Source organism: Nomascus leucogenys, chromosome 7b (assembly GCF_006542625.1).
Source record: "Nomascus leucogenys isolate Asia chromosome 7b, Asia_NLE_v1, whole genome shotgun sequence".
NCBI classification, from domain to species: domain Eukaryota; kingdom Metazoa; phylum Chordata; class Mammalia; order Primates; family Hylobatidae; genus Nomascus; species Nomascus leucogenys.
Window position 1 is genome coordinate 52,422,471 of NC_044387.1, and position 20,823 is coordinate 52,443,293.

Sequence of the window (20,823 nt, forward strand, 5' to 3'; positions counted from 1 at the left end):
AATAAACATAGCCAATAAGGATACCTTAGTAATGTTAGATCATAAACACTGCAGATCAGGGAAACGGCGCAGGGTAAAGTAGGTGGGATGCATGCTACATGAGACAGTCAGAGCAGGCCTTTCTGGGACAGAGGGAGCTGGCAGGCCCAGGCAAGGTCCTGGGGTGGGAGCACATGGGAGCAGAGTGTAGAGAACATGGCAAGTGCTGGTCCTCTGGGCTCCTTCCCACCATGTGATCTGCCCATGTGCCTAAGGTCTCTCATTTCACAGAACCCTGCAGCTCAGGGGTCACAGCTACACAGCCCCCAGATAGCATCAGAAAGGTGCCTTGGCCAGCCCCAGGTCATTCCATCCAGTGATGACCTGCTGACCTCTAGCCTGAGCTCTGGGCAGTGTAATTTGAGGAGGAGGAGAAGGGAGAGCAACAGGCCGGGGGCGTTGAGGGATGCACAGGCTGCGGCAGACACCAGAGGCTGCACCTTGGAGCCTCAGTTCTGGGTTTGGGTGTGGGGTGGACAGGGTGAGGGCTGGAGCAGCTGGGCCTGGCCACTATCACACCCTGGGACCCACCAGATCACCATGAAAAACAGAATGTCATCTGGCAGCCCAGACTGCAGAACAAACCTTCCAGAAAACACGGTGGTAAAGATTGCATCAGGAACATAAAATAATTACGTCCTCTCCCCAGGGATCACCCCTGCAGAAATCTGTCCTGAGAAACACCACAGGCCGGGTGCGGTGGCTCACGCTTGTAATCCCAGCACTTTGGGAGGCCGAGTCGGGTGGATCACAAGGTCAGGAGATCGAGACCACAGTGAAACCCCGTCTCTACTAAAAAGTACAAAAAATTAGCCGGGCATGGTGGCGGGCGCCTGTAGTCCCAGCTACTTGGAGAGGCTGAGGCAGGAGAATGGTGTGAACCCGGGAGGCGGAGCTTGCAGTGAGCCAAGATTGCGCCACTGCACTCCAGCCTGGGCGAAAGAGCGAGACTCCGTCTCAAAAAAAAAAAAAAAAGAAACACCAAAAAGAAGCAAAAGGTCTTAGTCACAGTGTTTGCCAAGGCCTTATTTGTAATAGCAAAAAAATAAATAAATAAATAATAAACATCTAAAGCGGGGTAACTAGACTATCGTCTCTGTGGAAAGGTGGCACTGATTAAAGTAGTAAGAAAACGACTGCAGTAACATCAAAAATGTTCAACACGTCAAAACCAAAAACCATACACACACAGCATGCCATGAACCATGATTTCTACTAGAATGAACAGCAGTTACGAGAAAGTGCCAGCGGAGACGAAAATTGAAAAAGGAAAGGTGGCCTCATTAGGGAGACAAGTCTCTGAGTAATATACTGATAATACTGGTAAATACATACTTTTTAATATATTTTTAACTCCAAATTCCATGTATGTTCCTATGAAGCTATTTGTGCAAATATTTTTTTCAGGACCATATATCACAAGGGCAAAAGAGCCAGGTCAGCTCTCCAGCTCAGAGTGACCGGCTCAGAGCAGACGGCAGACTCCAGGGTTAGCAGCCTGGCTGACACCTGGCCCACATGAATTCCTCAACCTCTCTGACCTAAACATCCTGTCTGTGAAATGGGGATATTTACTGCACCTCTACATCAGAGAGTGTGAGGCTTAAACAGGATGCTTCATAGAAAAGTGCTCAAGAGGTAACAGCTGGGAGGGGGTAGTGGTTTTTATTAATTAAGCGTTGCCTTCATCCAGCCACAGGCCAGCTCCAACACAAACCACACACCACTGACTCAGACTCAGGGGCCTGGATTCAAAGCCCGGCCTGGCTTCCAGCTGTGAGATTCGGGGCTCCCAGAGCCTCAATTTCCTCATTCATAAAGCAGAAAGTGATCATTCCTCTTATTTTTATTTTTGAGACAGAGTTTCACTCTTGTTGCCCAGGCTGGAGTGCAATGGTACAATCTCGTCTCACTGCAAACTCCACCTCCCAGTTTCAAGCGATTCTCCCACCTCAGCCTCCTGAGTAGCTGGGATTACAGGCATGCGCCACCATGCCCAGCTAATTTTGTATTTTTAGTAGAGACGGGCTTTCGCCATGTTGGCCAGGCTGGTCTCGAACTTCTGACCTCAGGTGATCTGCCCACCTTGGCCTCCCAAAGTGCTGGGATTACAGGTGTGAGCCACTGAGCCCGGTTGATAACTGCTTTTAAACACACCTTTGGCTGCTGTGGAAAACAGCCTGGTAGTGCCTCAAAAAGTTACACACAGAATGATCCTATGACCAGTAATTCCACTCCTACATATATACCCAAAAGAACTAAACCCCTCTACTCATGTATGTACACACAGGTACACGCATGTTCACAGCAGTGTTCACATAGCCAAAACATGGAAACAGCTCAAATGTCCATAACTGATGAAAGGATAAATGAAACGTAGTGCATTCACCAACTGACGGAGGTGAGAGAGGCCATAAAAAGGAATGGAGCGCTGACACATGGCAACATGGATGAACCTTGAAAATACACTCAGAGTTCAAGACCAGCCTGGCCAACATGGTGAAACCCCATCTCTACTAAAAATACAAACATTAGCTGGGCATGGTGGCACGCGCCTGTAATGCCAGCTACTCCGGAGACTGAAACAGGAGAATCCCTTGAACCAGGGAAATGGATGTTGCAGTGAGCCAAGATCACGCCACTGCACTCCAGCCTGGGTGACAGAACGAAGCTCCGTCTCAAAAAATTAGCCGGGCGCGGTGGCGGGCGCCTGTAATCCCAGCTACTTGGGAGGCTGAGGCAGGAGAATCACTTGAACCGCGGAGGCGGAGGTTGCAGTGAGCCGAGATTGTGCCACGGCGCTCCAGCTTGCATGACAGAGGGAGACTCTGCCTAAAAAAAAAAAAAAAAAAAGCCTAGGCATGGTGTCTCCCACCTGTAATGCCAACACTTTGGGAGGCCAAGGCAGGTGGATCACCTGAGGTCAGGAGTTTGAAAGCAGCCTGGGCAACATGGTGAAACCCTGTCTCTACTAAAAATACAAAAATTAGCGAGGCATGGTGGCACATGCCTGTAATCCTACCTACTCGGGAGGCTGAGGCAGGAGAATAACTTGAACCTTGGAGGCAGAGGCTGCAGTGAGCCAAGATCACACCATTACACTCTAGCCTAGGTGACAGAGCGAGACTCTGTCCCAAACCAACTTAGATTATAAAAAGCTTTTCTTACGACCCCAAGAGCGGAGGAGCTCAGGGACAGACAAAATAGAGGCTGGCTGCAGAAGGCGGAGAGTGGGACCTTCGGGGATGGGTGGGGAGAGAGAAAGCCTGGAGCTGCACCCCCAATGTCTGTGCACATCACATGCTGCAGAATAACACCACCTCTTCCAGCTTGGCCCCCACCTGCCCTCTCCCAGCCCAGCCACCCAGACAGCACCCCACTCCCCACACACGCCTCACATCTGCCCACCTCACACTCACCAGCTCAGCCTCCCAATGCAACCTGGAACCTGCCCTTGGCCTCTCAGCTCAGCCACCCCCATTCCTGTTGGCCTCTGGCCCCCCCATCTCTCTCATCCTAACGCACACACTCGCACTCTCAAACTCACACACACACACACACACACACACAAACAGTCCGGAGGAAAACCATAATTAACTGAAGTCCAGGCAATTTCCCGAGCAGGGACCACATTTCAAAGGTGAGGGAAGCAGGCAACAGGAAACATACAGGGGGCACGCTTGGGGGTGGAGCAGGAAATAAGAAATCACTTGCAAAAGATAAAAAGAAAATGAGGTAGCTGGTTTTAGACACCTCTGAGCACACAGAACAGGACAGGTGCCTCTTGGTCTTCACTCAACAGGGAGATGGGCCAGACAGGTCCCTGCTGCTCCACTGCACAGCTGGGGGCCATGGCCCTGACACCAAAGCCCTGGGGCAGGTGGGGAGGCAGCTGTTCTCCTGCCTGTGCTCTGGGCAGGGCTCAGCCTCACAAGGGAACTGGCCCAGGGCTCTGCTTGGCTACTCTGGAAAAGTCCTGGGAGACAAGCAAAGGACTTGCTGGGTCACTCCAAATGGCCCAGATGTATTGGTGACATCAGGTATCAGGTTAGGCACAACTCCGCTTACCCGGCCTCATCTGTAACCTGCCCTCTCTTCCCAACAAGTAAAGGATGCCTAGGTAGAGGGGGACAAGGCCTGGAGCATAATTACCATTATAAAGGCTCTGAGAAGTGCTGCAGTGAGGAAATCCAGTTCGCTCTCTCTCCCCCAGGATTACTCAACTGTACCTGATCACAGAACACTTTTTCGTTTCAACTCAGGAAACACATTTTGAAAAACACTGGCCTAGAGGCAGAAGTGAAATGGAAAACACCAAAGTAAAACTGAAGAGGAGGCGCTGGGCAGAGAACAGTCGGAGGCGCCCTGAATCCTGGACCGGTGGAGATCCCCAGCTCTGCACGCTCCCCTCCCTGGGCCCAGACCACCTCCCCCCATTTCCTGGAGAAGAAGGCTAATGCGCACCAGGGTGAAGGGCTTGCCTGGGGCTCACCCCACACCAATCATGCTCCTGCAAGAGCCAGTGACTTTCTTGATTTGGCTACTGTGGAATTGTTTTCAACTAACCACCCCAGATACAAATGACAAATGACCGGATATAAAGGATCCACAGGTCTCTGTGATATGGCTTCATGCAGGCCAGCACAGCCACTGCCATGCAGAACGAGAATGACCCCAGGCAAGTCCTCGCCTCCCAGACCCAGAATCCCGTGGAACCCAACAGGGCTGGGTCACAAGCACTGTCTGGGTTGGGCAGAGATTCCAGCAAAGGGAGGAAACATTCATGCACCAGAGCCAGTTACCAGAAGCAAATCGCCTTTTCCAAAACCCAGGCTGTTAATGGAGTCCATTGATGACCGGAGTCAGGGTCTAGCTATGGAATACTGCACAGCAGAGATCTTCCTGAGAGAAAGTGCTTATCCCTGAAAGCCAAGTGTCCTCTACAATGTTTTAACTGGGCAAGCATCTATATTTCATTGCAGTGGCCACGCACGTGCTGACAAGCAGCTGGGGGCAGGGTGGGGAGCAGAAGCTCAGGGGCCTGGTAGGGAAGGAAACAGGCCACCAGGGCTCCCCAGAAGGCACGTGTCTCTCTCGCTAACATACACATGCACACACACGTGCACACATATCCTGCAAGCCCTGAGTTAGCAACTGTGGAATGTGACCAGGTCAGTGATCCCAGAACAAGCTGCTAGGGAATATGACATTTGACTGATGTCTGCAAATGTGCGTTTTCACTAATTAGAACGTTTGGGGCAGAGCAGAGAAAAATATGTATTTCAGGGTCCCAGTTTGACCTGCCAGAAACAAGCCTGTTACTAACATTCTTATTTTCAACAAAATATAGCATTCTGATTACATACCATCTTGGTTCCATGCCTCCTGCCTTGCCAAGCCCCCGGAAGCAGCCCAAGGCCATGGCAAAGAGTGAGAAAAACAGTCCTGGGTGGAGACTGACTCGGGGTGTCAGTCAGTGGGGGACTGATGGCTGGTGGGAGGCCAGCAGTGATCACCTTCTCATTGGGACAGTTAGGTAGTGCTCCCCCAGGGTCGTGTGGCCACTCAGGTTCATATGGGAGGCGAGAGAAGTGGCAGACCCCAGGAGAGTGGCTGCGATGTCACAGTCCCCTCCAGGCCTCAGTGTCCTCATCCATTAAATGAGCAGGCTGAGGTCTGGGATGACAAGGAGGACTTGCACTTACTGAAACGCACAGGAGGCTGTTCACTGATTTCTTTTATTGATGGAAGAAAACACTTTTGTAAGTAGCAATTAAAGAGGCAGGCACGGGAACCACCGTCTGCCGATTCCTAGTTTTGCCTGCAAGAAATTGAGCAAATTAATTGACCTCTCCTAGCCTCAGTTTCTTCATCTATAAAACGAGGGTAGTGATGGCCCCCAGCCCACAGGGCAGCTGGAAGGATTAAAGAAATCAAACATCTCTTAGAGCACGCCTAGCACACTGTGATACACTACAAATGTTAGCTATTTTTATCTATGAAGTCTAGATTTTATATCTTGGGTGTTCTAAAGCAGGATACATTTGTTTAAAAACAAGGATTTTCATTAAACGCATACCCCACAGAAAGCAACCCCATGGAGACTGCTCTTAATTCAGGCCAGTATCGAAACGACTCTAACTACAAACTTTATACAGGTGTCCTGGCTGTCCTTCAAATCCAACTAAGGTGGTACTTCTCAAGTACTGTGCACATGTGTGTGTGCATGCACACGTGTGGGAAGGCAGGGCTCATGGATCCCTCAAGTACCCCATCCCCGCAGTCTCAAGTCACGAAGTGACAGACGGAGCAGCCAAGGAAGGTCTGCGCCCGGCTGGACTCTGGTGAAGCCATCAACTCTACCTCTGCGCCGTGTCCTGCAGACTGGGCTACCTTTTGGGTGGGGACCAGCATTTGATGCAAGAAAGACAGAATAGGAAAAGAGTGAGTTTGACTCCAGGTAATGAAGACAGTACCAAGTCCCAGAGTCCACAAATGCCACGCAGATGGAAGCATTTAGTGCAAGGCCACACGGCAAACTCAAGGATCCAGGGACAGAGGTGCAGACTGCAGTGCCCCTGAGCCATGACCCTGCAAATTACCACCATAAGAAAGGAGGCTACCAAACCCCTGACAGTCGGCTGGGCTGGCAAAGACTTGTGGTTTCCATCAAGGTGGGAGGAGGTGGGACATCCTAGCCCCTCCCCAGTGCCCATAGCAGAGGGAAGCAGCCACTTCCCCTGTGTGGTTACAAAGATCTCATTATTCTTCCCCACAGAGAGGAAACTGGAGGACTGAGCTCAGAATGCATTTTGGAATTGGCAGAAAAGAACATCTGGGGAAGGAAACACATTTCAGAAACAAACATACCTTTGTACCAGCTTTTATTTTAAGTGTTGGAAAAATAATAATAAAGACATGCCGAATTTATCATCACTCTACAAAATCCCTTTATTGAGCAAAATGTGGCAGCTCTGCTTTCAAATGATCTACTGTTCCTGGAAAATTGCAGTGACGTGGATGCCAAGACCCAAAGGCTGCTGTCAGCAGCCAAACAAAAGATGCCACCTCAGGCTCCACGACACTGTCCCATGCCAGGGAACTGGACAGATCTGGGGAATGCCATGGTTTGCCTTTAACCCCTTGCCTCCTGGTCTCTTGATGCATCTCAGAGGCTAACATTCTTTGAGGAATTGGCATTTCTTAGTTCTAAATATGTATGTGGGTTTGGGAGCTGCCTGCAAAGTCCAGTGTTGAGGATCAGCTCTGATTGCCTTGGAATCAAGCTAAGTGTCGGGTCTTAAAGAGGAATTTGGAGAAGCTGAGCACTATGGTTTTGTAGGCCCTGGGTGAACTCTGCCACCAAGCATTCATCGTGGACCGACAGCATGCGAGGGCCTCTGCAGGCAGTTGCACAGGACGAAGCAGATTCCCTCCAGGGGAAACCTGGAGGGAAGCTCCATTTTTTTCCTAAGGCACCAGGCCTGGCTTCATGGGTCCATACCTTCCATGCCTGCCACACTTTCTGAGTCTCGTGTGGGAGCTGCTCCTGGTTCCTGACTTCACTCAGTCATCATAAGACGTGTAACTACTGTCACTCCATTTTACAGATGGGGAGACCGGGGCATAAGGGGACCAAGAAACTGATGCAAAGTCACACTTGGCTGATCAGTGACAGGGGAGATCAATTCCCAGATTCTTTCTCCAAGAGTTAAATTGTTTTCATGCTGCTTAAGGGGGTGGAGAGGGGCAATTGAAAGACCCCTGGATATCTTTGCAAAAAGGGTCAAGCACAGGAGCCACAGCCAGTGGGTCAGATCCGCGGAAGCACTGGGGTGACCCTCCCTACGCCCAGAGGGATGCTTGTCCCCTGCTGGCATTCACTGGGTCCCCTCAGGACCGTGGCCTCCCAGGACCTCAGCACAATCCTGGTCCTGTGCTCCAGGACAAGCCCTCTGTCCCCAGGATGATGAGGAAATGGAACCAAGGGAGGCTCGATGCAGCCCAACACCCACGCTGCCCCTTCTCGGGGGCAAGAACCGTCCTGGGGAGGACTTGGCTTTGGAGGGGGACCCTGCGAGGCCAGCGAGTCAACAAGCCTCTCCTGCTCATGGGTGGGATCCCACCCTAGGCCCTCACCTGCTGAGGCGGGCAGGGACGGGCAGCACAGCTTGGCCAGGGCAGATAACCCCCACCTTGGCTAGGGTGAGGGTAGGACATGTGGGCTCCAGCCCAGCCCCACCATCCCTGCACAACACTGGGCAAAGTCCACGTTCTCCTCAACTGGGTGTTGACATCTGCAGGACAGGGGCATGGATGTACAGAGCACTGAAGCCACACAGCAACCTAGGAGCGAGACTCCATGCCTCCCCGGGGACACCTCCCCACCATGAGGACCACGCAGGCTTCCTGTGTGCTGCAAGGGCTCCAGTGTGGAGACACACGTCTCCTACACAGCCAGACCTAACACTCTTGTAGCCGGGTGGTCCCACCTGGGCTCACAGCTGGAAAGCCAGGGGCTCAAGGCTTCACAGGGTCTGCTCTCATCCCAGAGGCGATGGGGAGCCACACAGCAGGCTGTAGGAGAGAGGGTGGCGCCCCCCTCCACTTCAGAGGCCCCTTCTGGCATACAGACTGGAGAGCATATCTCACAGTAACCACGGAGCGCCAACTGGGCACAGGACCTGGTTGGCAGAGCGGGGCAAAGGCACTGACCGTCCATGACCAGGGTGAGGGAAGACGAGCAGGCAGAGACCTCAGGCAGAGGGGGAAGACCCTGGTGTCCAGGCTGGCCCTGCCTTCAGCAGTGAAGCTGACCGGGGAGGCGTTGATGCAGGGAGTCCAGAAAGGGCTGTTGGTCAGCCAGGGGGAGCCCCCCACAGAGGAAGCAACCAGCCAAGACACAGAAGGCAGGGTCCCCTCAACAGTATCTTCTGAAAAGGAGAGGCAGGGACTGCTCTGGCGACACCTACAAATAGATGGTCAGCCCCCAGCCATACCTCTAACAAAGCAGAGGTCCCCAGGGGAGGGGCACCCGCAGGTAGCTGCACCTGTTCCCCCAGACTCCCAGAGCCCACCCGACCCCATCCCACCAGGGCTCCAGCTACAAAATAAATGCCGGGGCCAGCTAGGCAAGGACGCACACTTGGTACCGACTGAACAGGCTCCACACTGTCATGAGTGCAACCCACAGGCCACGCTATGCAGAGCTGAGATTGTTGCAGCCAAGCAGCCTTTCAGCGGAGTCAAACAAGTCCAGAGTCCCCGGGGGGTCCTCACCATGGAGTAACAATAGCGATGCGATGGTAACGCTAACAGCTAACCGTCACTGAGCCAGGCCCTGGGCTAGGCACTTTTCAACACTGCCTCTCTGCAGCCTCAGGACGATCCTGTGGGAGCCTAAAGATCATTCCCTATTACAGATGGGGAAACTGAGCCCTGGAGCAGTTAACATGCTTGTCCAAGACCACAGAGCTAGGAGAAAAGCAGGTTGGGCAGGAACGGGTGAGGGGGGCTTGCAGCCCCGAGGACCCCAACCCTGCAGCTCACCACTGCCCCCTCAGCTATTCCAGCAAACCTCAGGGTAGGGGAAGGAGGCTGGGGACACCTCAGGTGTCTGAAACAGTAGCTTCTGCTTGGAGGCCAGCGCTGCATAGTGGCTGCTGCCCAGAAGCACACCCCAAGCCACCTGTGCCACCTGGGGTGACCTTCCAGCATGCCTTGATGACCAAGCTGGCCTTATATACTGTGGGCAGCCAAGAACGGAACAGGGCCCACCCATCCTCTTCACACCTACACAAAGCAAGAGGGGGGCACTTCAACTGAGTGCGTCCCTCTTGCTCAAGGACCTCACGGATCATGGGGTCATGGCGTGATCCCAATTCTGGACTCCCATCTGCCTTTCACACTGCTCTGCCCACACAAGCCAGTAATGCTGGGGACATCCCTGAACCTGTTTCCCACCCAAAACACATCATCCCCTTGGACCCCAGCCCTCCGGGAGAGGCCCTAATCCTTGACTGTGGTGAGATCAGATCACTGGTTAAGTACCTGGAGGAGCCTCGGTCAGGGAGCTCCAGGGGTTGGGGGTGACAGGTGTGGTGGTGTCCCACCCTGGGCTACAGTCCACCCTGATGCAGGAGGTCTGTGGTCAGAACCGGGCTGTGCAGGGCACAGGAGGCCAGAGGGAGAAATGCTCCCCTGGGGGGGTCTCTGAGCAGGGCACCCTGGACCCTCAGAGAAAAGCAAAGCAAGGAGGCCACCCGGAGCCCAGCGTCTAGCACCCAGAGGCATGCCAGACCTGCCTGGATCCTGGAGAAGATCTCTCATCACGCTCCAAGTCAGTCATGCCCAACCCAGGGACCCACAGCCCAAGGGGCTGTAAAGATGTACTGGGTCCAAGAAGGGCCTTCGACACTAAGAAGCCAAGTGGCACCCCCCGGTGCAGAACAGGCAGAATCCCACCAGCCTCTGCTCTGCCAGGGAGCACGGCTGGACGATGAGCAGAAGGGGCTGTTGCTTAGTAAATGTCATTTCCTTAAAAGGAGAAAACTTTTCAAAATAGATGGGAATTTTTTTTTTAATTAAAACTGGTGGCCAAAGGGATGGAAAGCGCCCCTTGTCCCTCCCTCCCATCGTGAGCCATCCTCTGCACACCTCAAGCTGTTCGCTGCCCAGGTGTCTCCTGAGGTGCAGGGGGCAGGTGAGAATCCATGAGCCCTCAGCTAGCCATGGCTCTCTGGAGCTCTGCCCCAGGCCTTCGGGGGACAGGCTGGGCAGCCTGGGGGCCACACAGGGCAGAGCCCAGCTGGGTCAGCACACAGGGCCACACCGGGCACAGAGTCTCCGAGCCTCCCCTGTGGACACAGCTCTCACTATCCCAGCCCACTGGGTCCCGGGGGTCTGTCCCACAGGGTGATATGCTGTCACAGACCACCACCAGAGCCATGGCCTGCTGTTCCGCCCGCAGCCAGGTAGTCACCTGCTCCACAGGGACAGGCAACGCCGCACTGGGGACTACTCTGTGGCAGGACTACAGCTCCAGCAGCTCAGCCCTCCTGAGAGGGAGAACTCCGTGCCCTAAAGGAGGCAGATGCAGCAGACGGCACCAAAGCCACCACAAGCCTGTGGTGCCCTGCATGGCAGGTCAGGAGTCCCTGACCGCTGCTCTTTGTAACCAGAGCTGCAGTGGAGCCTACAAGGCAAGGACTGTGGGTGGCAGCGGCCACAGCAGCTGAATGAGTGTCCCAAGGGAGCAGGCGGCTGCGGGGAGACACAGCCCAGGCCCAGGAGTTCTCCGGCACTGCAGCAAACTCCCTGGGCCCCCTGAGCAGCAACCTGGTGGCAAGGGCAAGAACTCCCAGGGGCACAACCTGGGAAAGTGAAACTCTCTTCATGTTCAAATTCTTGAGAACGTATTAAAAATATCACTCAGTCACCTACTCTATAGTTTTAACTCAAAAGTACCAAATTAGCTAGGCGCAGTGGCTCACGCCTGTAATCCCACCACTTTGGGGGGCTGAGGCAGGAAGATTGAGCCCAGGAGTTCCAAACGAGCCTGGGCAACATGGTGGGACCCCATCTCTACAAAAAAAGTTTTTTTTTTTAAAAAATTACCTGGGCATGGTGGTGTGTGCCTGTAGCCCCAGCTACTCAGAAGCCTGAGGCAGGAGAACCACAGGAACCTGGGGGAGGTCGAGGCCGCAGTAGGCTGTGATGGCACCAATGCACTCCAGCCTGGGCAACGGAGTGAGACTCTGTCTCAAAATAAATGTAAAAAGCACCAGGCCAGGTGTGGTGGCTCACGCCTGTAATCCCAGCACTTTGGGAGGCCGAGGTGGGTGGATCACCTGAGGTCAGGAGATGGAGACCATCCTGGCTAACACAGTGAAACCCCGTCTCTACTAAAAATACAAAAAAATTAGCCGGGCATGGTGGCGGGCGCCTGTAGTCCCAGCTGCTCAGGAGGCTGAGGCAGGAGAATGGGGTGAACCCGGGAGGCGGAGCTTTCAGTGAGCCGAGATCGTGCCACTGCACTCCAGCCTGGGCGACAGAGCGAGACTCCATCTCAAAAAATAAATAAATCAAAAGCACCAAAACTTTTTAAGATAAACACTTATTATTCCGTAATTCCCTTTGCATGATTAAAAATGTTTATATAAAGGTTTTTGAAAATGGTAAGAATACCAAGTGAAGGATGCAAATGCCCAAGCCCCCACCCAGTGACAGCTCATACAGTCTGGGCCATGGGAGGTCGGTAGGTACCACATGGACCCAGGACTTCACGGTCAAGTCCCTTTGGGGTGCACTGGGTTTCCCACACCCCAGAAATATGGACTCTTACTGCAGGACCACAGGGGTCCTCACACTTGGCCCAGAAGCTTTCTGTCACATAGCCAGACAGGCGTTCTACAACCTGGGCTAGATTTGGGGATGGCAGAGGGAGCTCATGCTCTAGCAGAATTCAAGCCAGAGGAGGTAAGCATGGGTAAAATCTGCTCCCTGGACAGATGAGCCCTTGGGTGGTCTCAGAACAGTTACTGATCATCTACCAGACATCACACTACAGGCAGAAGGGCACAGACGAAAACAGCCCCTGTCCTCAAGGCCCTCCCAGGCTGGGTGGACCATGGAAGGTTCCAGACGGGTCTGGCAAGAGAAGTGCCCACACCAGGGGCAGAAGATGGGCAGGCCTGCTCAGGGCAGCACGGCATGCCAGGCCAAAAAGTTCCAACTTCAGACGCTGGAGAATGGGCACGACTGTCTGAGAAAAGGAAGGACACGATGAAAACTACTTGGAGAAAAATTAATCTTGCCAGAGCATAAGATAAATGGGTAAAGGGAAGGTTCTAGAAAGCAAGGAGACCAAGTAAAAGCTGATGTCATCAGCTCTGAATTTGATGACAGAATCTGAATCTGCAGGGCCTGTGGGTAAAACCTCAGAGCCCTGGGGGTCTGAGTGGAGGGGAGGGTGGGGGGCAGGCTTTCGGCTGGGCGGGGGCAGAGCTGGGGCCTGTGCCTACAGTGCTGAGAAAGAACAGGCGTGGATGTCAGCTCGGAAGCTCCAGCTGAAGTGAGGAGGAGGCCAGGGCAGCACAGCCACACCCGGATCCAGGCTCCTTTTGGGAACCAAGTTCTCTCTGGGAAAATGTGTGGAAAAATGGCCTTTACCCACAGAAGCAAGCCCCAGAACATGTCTTGCTCCAAAACTACCTCGTACAGTGAGGACGTTAAGCTTCACGTCCCCTAGAGGAGACAGCCTGCTCCTTCCTGGGGCAGAACCCAAGGTGGCCAGAGCCTGGAGGGCACCCAGCACCCGGGCTGGCGTGTTCTGGCCAGGGCCATGCGCTCGGATAGTTATTAATGCCCCGTTGAGCAATTTCCTGAGAGCTTTGCCAGGCAGGTACTGCCTCTCCATCTGGGCTAACAGGGGGGTACATCCCAGGGAAGAAATGAAAGGTGCCCACATTTTGCTCTGGGATGAACTAGGGGAGGGGAGTGATAATTAACTCAGTAATTACATTTGCCCTCGGGCTAATGCTAAAATTAGCGTGCATTAGAGTTTCTTTCCTGAGCAGACACAAGAGTGAGCTGGGCAGCAGGAGTGGCTTGGGCAAGTTGGCACAAAGGGCACCTCCAGAGCCCTCCACAAATGTCAGCAAAACCCACAAATGTCAAGGCCGGCTCCACCGCACCCAGCAGATGAATTCACTTCCACAGCCTGAGACTGACAGCTCATCGGAGGCCGCTTAAAACCCAGCCCTCTGACACCTGTTGCATATCACCACTTACCATCCCCAGTTCAAGAGATCAAAGGGTGGAACCTGATAGGATGGCTCTGAAGTTCACCACAAAAGCGTAAACATGCAAGAAGAGCCAACACATCTTTTGAAAAGGACAGTGAGGTGGGAATTTGCGCAACTGATCTCAAAATATGGTCTGATGTTTCAGAGATGGAGACAGCAGTGTTCCAGTACAGGCAGTGGAGCACAGGGAAGGGTCTGGAATCAGGACCCAGGTGTCTGTAGACACTACACATAAAAGAGCAGCATTTTCAACGAATGGACAGGATGGATCATCCCACCAAGGTGTTGGACAACTCCCTATTCACTGGCCAGACCCCTACCTCATACCACATACAAAAAAAATCAGACAGAATAATGTCTGAATGTAAAACACAAAACAGTAACACTCCTGGAAGAAAATAATGGAGAATATTATATTTATAATCTGGAGGTGGAGGAACAACGGATAGGAGAAAAGCCATAAAAGATAGAGTTGTGATTACACGAAGCTTCTTAATACCTTTAAGATAATGTACCATCAGAAACAAGGATGAAGGACTAGCTACAGACCAGCAGTGAAACGTGAAACAAACAGAACAAAGAATTAAAGTCCACACCAAATAAAGACCTCCCGCAAATCAATAAGAAAAAGACAAACAGGCCAGACAAGGTGGCTTACGTCTGTAATCCTAGCACTTTGGGAGGTGGACGGGTCACTTGAGGTCACGAGTTCGAGACCAGCCTGGCCAACAGGGTGAAACCCTGTCTCCACTAAAAATATAAAAATTAGCTGGGGGTGGTGACGCATGCCTGTGGTCCCAGCTACTTGGGAGGCTTAGCCAGGAGAATAGCTTGAATCCAGGAGGCAAGGGTTGCAGTGAACCAAGATGGCAATCGTGCCATTGCACTCCAGCCTGGGAGACGAGCGAGACTCCGTCTCAAAAAAAGAAAGAAAAACAATAGAAAAATGGATAAGTGTAGGCGATCTGCAGAAAAGTAAATACTAATAAACCAGAAATGAGGGTTGTGCAAATCAAAATGTGTTATAATTTTTAACCAAATTGGGACCAAAGAAAACACAAAAAACCAAAATCTGGTAATTGCCAGCATCAGAGAGGATATAGGAATGTGTGTGTTCTCATAGATGCTTGCAGGTATGAACTGGTACAGCCTTTTAGGAGGTATGTATGTATGTATTTGAGACAAGGTCTCGCTCTGTTGCCCAGACTAGATCTGTTGCAGTGCCATGATCATGGCTTACTGCAGCCTTGACCTCCTGGGCTCAAGAGATTTTCCCACCTCAGTCTTTCAGGTAGCTGAGACTACAGGAGTGTGCAATCATACCCAGCTAATTTTTAATTTTTTTTGTAGAGATGGGTGTCTCCCAATGTTGCCCAGGCTGGTCTCGAACTCCTGGACTCAAGTAATCCTCCTGCCTCAACCTCCCAAAGTGCTGGGATTACCAGGGTGAGCCACCGTGCCCGGCATCAATATATTTAAAAACATAAATGGACACACTCTTTGACTAGGAATGTTTCCTATAAAAACACTTATACACATGCAGAGACACACAAGCAAGCATGCCTTGTAATAGCAATGAAGCCTGGAAAAACTCAATCAAGTAAATGCTGTAAAGTGCACCTGTGTACTATGAAATAGCACTTGGCTTTTAACAAGAGCAAAGATATCAAAGTAGAAGTACAGGCCGGGCGCGGTGGCTCACGCTTGTGATCTCAGCACTTTGGGAGGCCGAGGCGGGCAGATCATGAGGTCAGTAGATCAAGACCGAGGTGAAACCTCGTCTCTACTAAAAATACAAAAAATTAGCTGGGCATGGTGGCGGGCACCTGTAGTCCCAGCTACTCGGAGAGGCTGAGGCAGGAGAATGGCGTGAACCAGGGAGGCGGAGCTTGCAGTGAGCCGAGATTGTGCCACTGCACTCCAGCCTGGGCAACAGAGAGAGACTCCGTCTCAAAAAAAAAAAAAAAAAAAAAGGTGATCCCCCCACACAATGGAATATTATTCAGCCACAAAAAGGGCTGAAATAGGCCACGCACAGTGGCTCACACCTGTAATCCCAGCACTTTGGGAGGCTGAGGCCGGCAGCTCACTTGAGGTCAGGAGTTCAAGACCAGCCTTGCCAACATCGTGAAACCCCGTCTCTACTAAAAATACAAAAATTAGCCAGGTGTGGTGGTGGGCACCCATTAGTAATCCAAGCTACTTCGGAGGCTGAGGCAGGAGAATCACTTAAACCCAGGAGGCAGAAGTTGCAGTGAGCCGAGATCGTGCCACTGCACTCCAGCCTAGGCAACAGAGCAAGACTCCATCTCAAAAAAAAAAGGCTGAAACACCCATACCTGGTACTACTCGGATGACCCCTGAAAACATTACAGTAACCAAGGAAGTCAGCCACGAAAAACGACGACGTATTGTATGATTCCCTTCATACAAAATGCACAGAACAGGCAGAGCCATAGAGGCAGAAAGCAGACTGGTGCTCATCAGGGGGTCGGGGGAGAGGGAACGGGAAGTCACTGTGTAATGGGTATGGGTTTTACTTTGGGGTGATGGAAATCTCTTATAAATTCATAGAAGTGATGGTTGTAAACACTGTGAATGTACTAAATGCCTGCCTTGTATACTTTAATTTTATATCATGTAAGTTTCACCTCAATTAAAAAAAAAGATCAACTCGGCACTTTTCACCTAGGAGAGGTCTGGCTTCAGCTTTCATTTCCTATCACTCCTGCCTAAAGCCTTCCAGTAGCTTCTACTGCCTTCTGGATCACCATGAGACTCCACAGCATGATCTGGCCTCTAAGGACCTCTCACAGGACGCCCCGAGGGTGAAGGAGCACCCCTGGGCCCACCTCTGCATAGCTGCACAGCTTGTCTCCCTGTCCTCCCCTCTACACGATAAGCCCTGCCTACAGCGGAGGGGCCTTATTTGCCATTCTATCGCATTTAACCCCAGCACTTCACGCAGTAGCAGACACCAAAGCGAAACAACAACAGCATTATACTGGGCCAGGTGCACGTTAACTCACTGAATTCATGGTAGGAAGGATTCTTATCCCGATTTTACAGGTGAGAAAACTGAGGCACACAAAGGTAGCGTCAGCTTCTCAACGCTTCCCAGCACAGCAAGCGGCCAGGCTGGGATCAGACCCTGGACACAGGGGCTCTGTCCACAGTGCTAACTACTCCTGCCCCCCAGGGCTGCAGCAGTGAGTGAGTGAGGTGGTCAGTGGACTGGATGTCGAAGGTCACACAGACTATTGTAATAACAGCCTCTAGACCGGCCAGGGCCAGAAAGATCAAGGACTCCTACACACAACTGCCACTGCAACACTGCCGCTGCCAGTCCCCAACCTGGGCCAGGGATGGGGCTAAAGGTCTCACACAGGGCACTAAGGGCTCCCCAAGGCCTGGGAGAGGAGCGGGGCAAGAGGACAGAAACTAGGCATAGTGCCTGAAGTCAAACAGCTACTGAGCATGTAAATCCAGGTGGGTCTCACCCCCAAACCCCCTCTCAGCCCTGCAACTCGTTGCTGCAAGGGAGAAAGCAACTCGGAGGCCTCACCTGCCTGCAATCTCACCCCCCATCCCTGTGTGTGAGTTCTACTAAATGCCTGAGCAGTGACACAGTGCCGCTGAAATTAAACGGATTCCAAAAACGACAGGAAGCACGAGGTGGATCTCCCCAGAAAAGTGCTGAACAAATGTCAGATCGGGTTCACCGGGGAATTTCTTGGAACTGAACAAGGGGAGTTAAACGCAAGGGGCCCTGCTTTAGAGGGGACTCTCTCAGGGCGCCCCATGCAGCACTTAGTTAACCCCACTCAGCCCTGCTGGCCTTGGCCTTGGGCATCTACAGCAGGAATTACCAGGGGGAAAGGGAGTGCCTAGACAGGCGGGTCCTGGAATAAGCACTTGGGCCCCGAGGAGAGAGGACTAGGGGCTTGGAAGCTGGGGAGGTTCTCAGCAGTGGGACCACTAGAACAAAGCCATTTCCGTGGGTTCACAGCTTCCAGTTGCCAACAGGAAGCAATCAGGAAAAATAATTAGCTGCCCACTTACTGGCTTTGCTGAGGTCCGAGGCAGGTATCTCACACAGAAAATCAGGGACATAACATCAAAACCGTTCTGCAGAAAGATTCCTCCCTTTCCTTTTATTTTAGGACTGGATCATCACCACATTTGCTGGGGCTCCCAGGCCTTGCTGCCTAATGTTAAAATAATCAACTCTTGGCTGGGCGCGGTGGCTCACGCTTGTAATCCCAGCACTTTGGGAGGCCGAGGCCGGCGGATCATGAGGTCAGGAGATCGAGACCATGGTGAAACCCCGTCTCTACTAAAAATACAAAAAATTAGCCGGGCGTGGTGGCGGGCGCCTGTAGTCCCAGCTACTCGGAGAGGCTGAGGCAGGAGAATGGCGTGAACCCGGGAGGCGGAGCTTGCAGTGAGCCGAGATCGCGCCACTGCACTCCAGCCTGGGTGACAGAGCGAGACTCCGTCTCAAAAAAAAAATAATAATAATAATAAAAAAACTCTATTTTTGCCTCACACACAACTGAACTCCACAGCTGTTAATTCTTTCTCCTCAGGGGCTCGAACCACATGGACGACAGACATTTAATTCCAGCAACATCACCCAAAACGTGCACAAAACCCAAAACTGCAATGTGGTCGGCCTAGAAACCCCCCCTTTAAAACAAACAGCTTCCCCAAAACCCCTTTTGCCTCTTTAACCCAGGCATTTCCGGAAAAAGGAGCGGTGCTGGCCTGTACTCCCCAGCTACTGTCGCTGTTTTGTCTTCACCTTGTTTTGCTAGCTCCAGACAAGGCCCCAAAATGTAAACACGCTCCTGAGAGAGGCAAATTTGGGGTGAAACTGTCCACAGAATCTCTAGGTTTGGGTCAGAGGCAGGAGAACTTGAAACAAAGGCCAAGCTCCTCCTGTTCCCCGCTGCCCCCTACACCTCCAGAAGAGCCCGGGGGAACTGACTACACGGCCACCCCCCTGCACCATCCACACTGGAAATATTCAGGGAGACAGCTGTTTTGCCTTAAGGAGGCACAGACAAAGGGACCCGAGGTCCTCCCCGCTAAACTGCCACAAACAGAACAGGAGCCCGGGCGTGCACAGGTACTTGCGGCCGTGCCACTTGGCCGGCCATACTCCAGAAAAGCAAAACACGCACATCCGAAGAGAATGATTTAGGTAGCAAGAGGCTTGCTTCAAAAACCACATGGCCATCTCCAAATTAAAAGAACATGTGTAGCGTTTTACAACTGCTTAAGTCTCCTGAGTCCTCCTGACCTCAACTCCACCCCTTGGGAAACACCAAAAGTTGGAGACAAAGTTCCCCGGCTCTACCCTCTCCCCACGGGAGTGTACAACTGAGGCACGAACCTGCCTCCCCTACTGCCCCGCGCTCTGGGACCATGTCACCCCCCGGGCAGCCGACCCGGGGAGGGACACCATCTGGGACCCCGGCGGCCACAAGGGGCATTCGGGTCGCCCCGGCACCTGGCAGGTGTCAGTTCGCTTAGAAACCCACAGCCACAGCTCACAAGGGCAGCGCCACCGGCCAGGCAGCCCCGCACCCGGGCTCAGAACTTTCTCGCTGCAACCTCAGCCCGTCCTCGGAGCACGCGGGCCGGCCGCGCGGCCGCTGGAAACAGACTCGCGAACCGGCTCCCCGGGCCAGGCCCGCCTCCGGGCCCCAACTCCCAACTTGGTGTTCGGCCCGGGCCACACAGGCCCAGCGACGGCTCGGCTCCTGACTTCCCGCGGGCGCGGGCAGGTGAGGACCCGCCGGCGCCGCCCGCGCGCCCTCCTCACCGGCCCGGGACGCGGCGTCCCCGGGGACGGCACGGGCGGGGACGCCGGGGACGGCGGGGGGATCCCCGGTGCGTGCCCCAACTCGCCCCCAACTCCCCCTAACTCGCTTCCGAGGCGGCGGTGGCGCCCGCGCACTTGGTCGCGGGGCCGCCCGGGCCATTGTACGAGCAGCCCGCGGTCCCGGGTCGGCCCGCGCCCACCTACCTGCGGCGGGGGCCGGGCAGCCGCACAGCGCCAGCAGCAGCGGCCACGGCTGCCCGGGCGGCGCTGCCTCCATGTTGTCCAGCGGCCGGACTGACCGGCGCCGCGCTCACTCGGGCTCCATCGCGCAGCGGCGGCGGCTCCTCGCGCGTCTCCCGGCATCTCCGTCTTCCCAGTTGGGCGCCGCGGACCAGAACGACTGAGAGGAGGAAACAGGGCGCGCGTGAGCGGAAGCAGCGCCGCGTCTCCGCCCCCCGCCGGCGCAGCCGCCCGCGCCCCCGGGAGCCGGCCGGCGGCCAGGCGGGCCCGACCGCCCCAGCGGCCCGGGTCCCCGCGGCCCCTCCCCGCACTCCCCGCCCTGCCCTGGGGGCGCCGCCGGGAGGCTGGGCGCGGGGCTGGGGCGCGGGGTTTCCGCCCCGCGGGGCCCGGCGGCCGATCGGGGCCAGGAGCCAGGTGTGTTACCTGTGGAGCCTCTATGAGTGGGGAAACTGAGGCACGGGTGGGGCGGGGTTGCCCAAGGGCACACAGCGAGGCAGTTTCAGGGCAGGAAGCCTGGGGCCCCACGGTGCTGCCCCGACACTTGTTCTCACCTGTGGAGGGCAGAGGAGGGAACAGGGAGAGGACTGCATGAAGCTGGCCAGCTGAGAGTAGAGGTGGGTTTGAAGTTTTACTTTAAACTAAATGTGTGTCCTCTACCTTAATTATGAGTTATGAGACACGAAGACTGCTAAACAGACACGCTCCTCTAAAAGTGCCTCTAGGCTGACAGGGAGAAAGTCCCGCCAGGCTCCCAGACGCCACCTTTGAGTCCTTCAACAAGCAGGACAGGGCCTCTTGCCCAGCGGTGTCAGCTCAGCCACTGAACCCTCCAGGAAGCAGAGGTGCTGGGAGGGGAAGAATCTCACCCAGGCACAGCCTGGAAGGGGCACAGAAGGGGCTCTGGAACCA

At 53.8% G+C, this 20,823-nt stretch overlaps 1 protein-coding gene across 1 annotated transcript in view; it reads right to left on the reverse strand.

Annotated features, from left to right (window-relative positions):
- Positions 1-20,093, reverse strand: part of LRP5L (LDL receptor related protein 5 like) — a 52,549-nt gene extending 32,456 nt beyond the window's left edge. The window contains exon 1 of the mRNA XM_030815995.1: positions 19,879-20,093. The gene's annotated coding sequence lies outside the window, so the exon portion shown is untranslated. The remainder of the gene's footprint in view (positions 1-19,878) is intronic.
- Between the last annotated feature and the right edge of the window lie 730 nt (positions 20,094-20,823).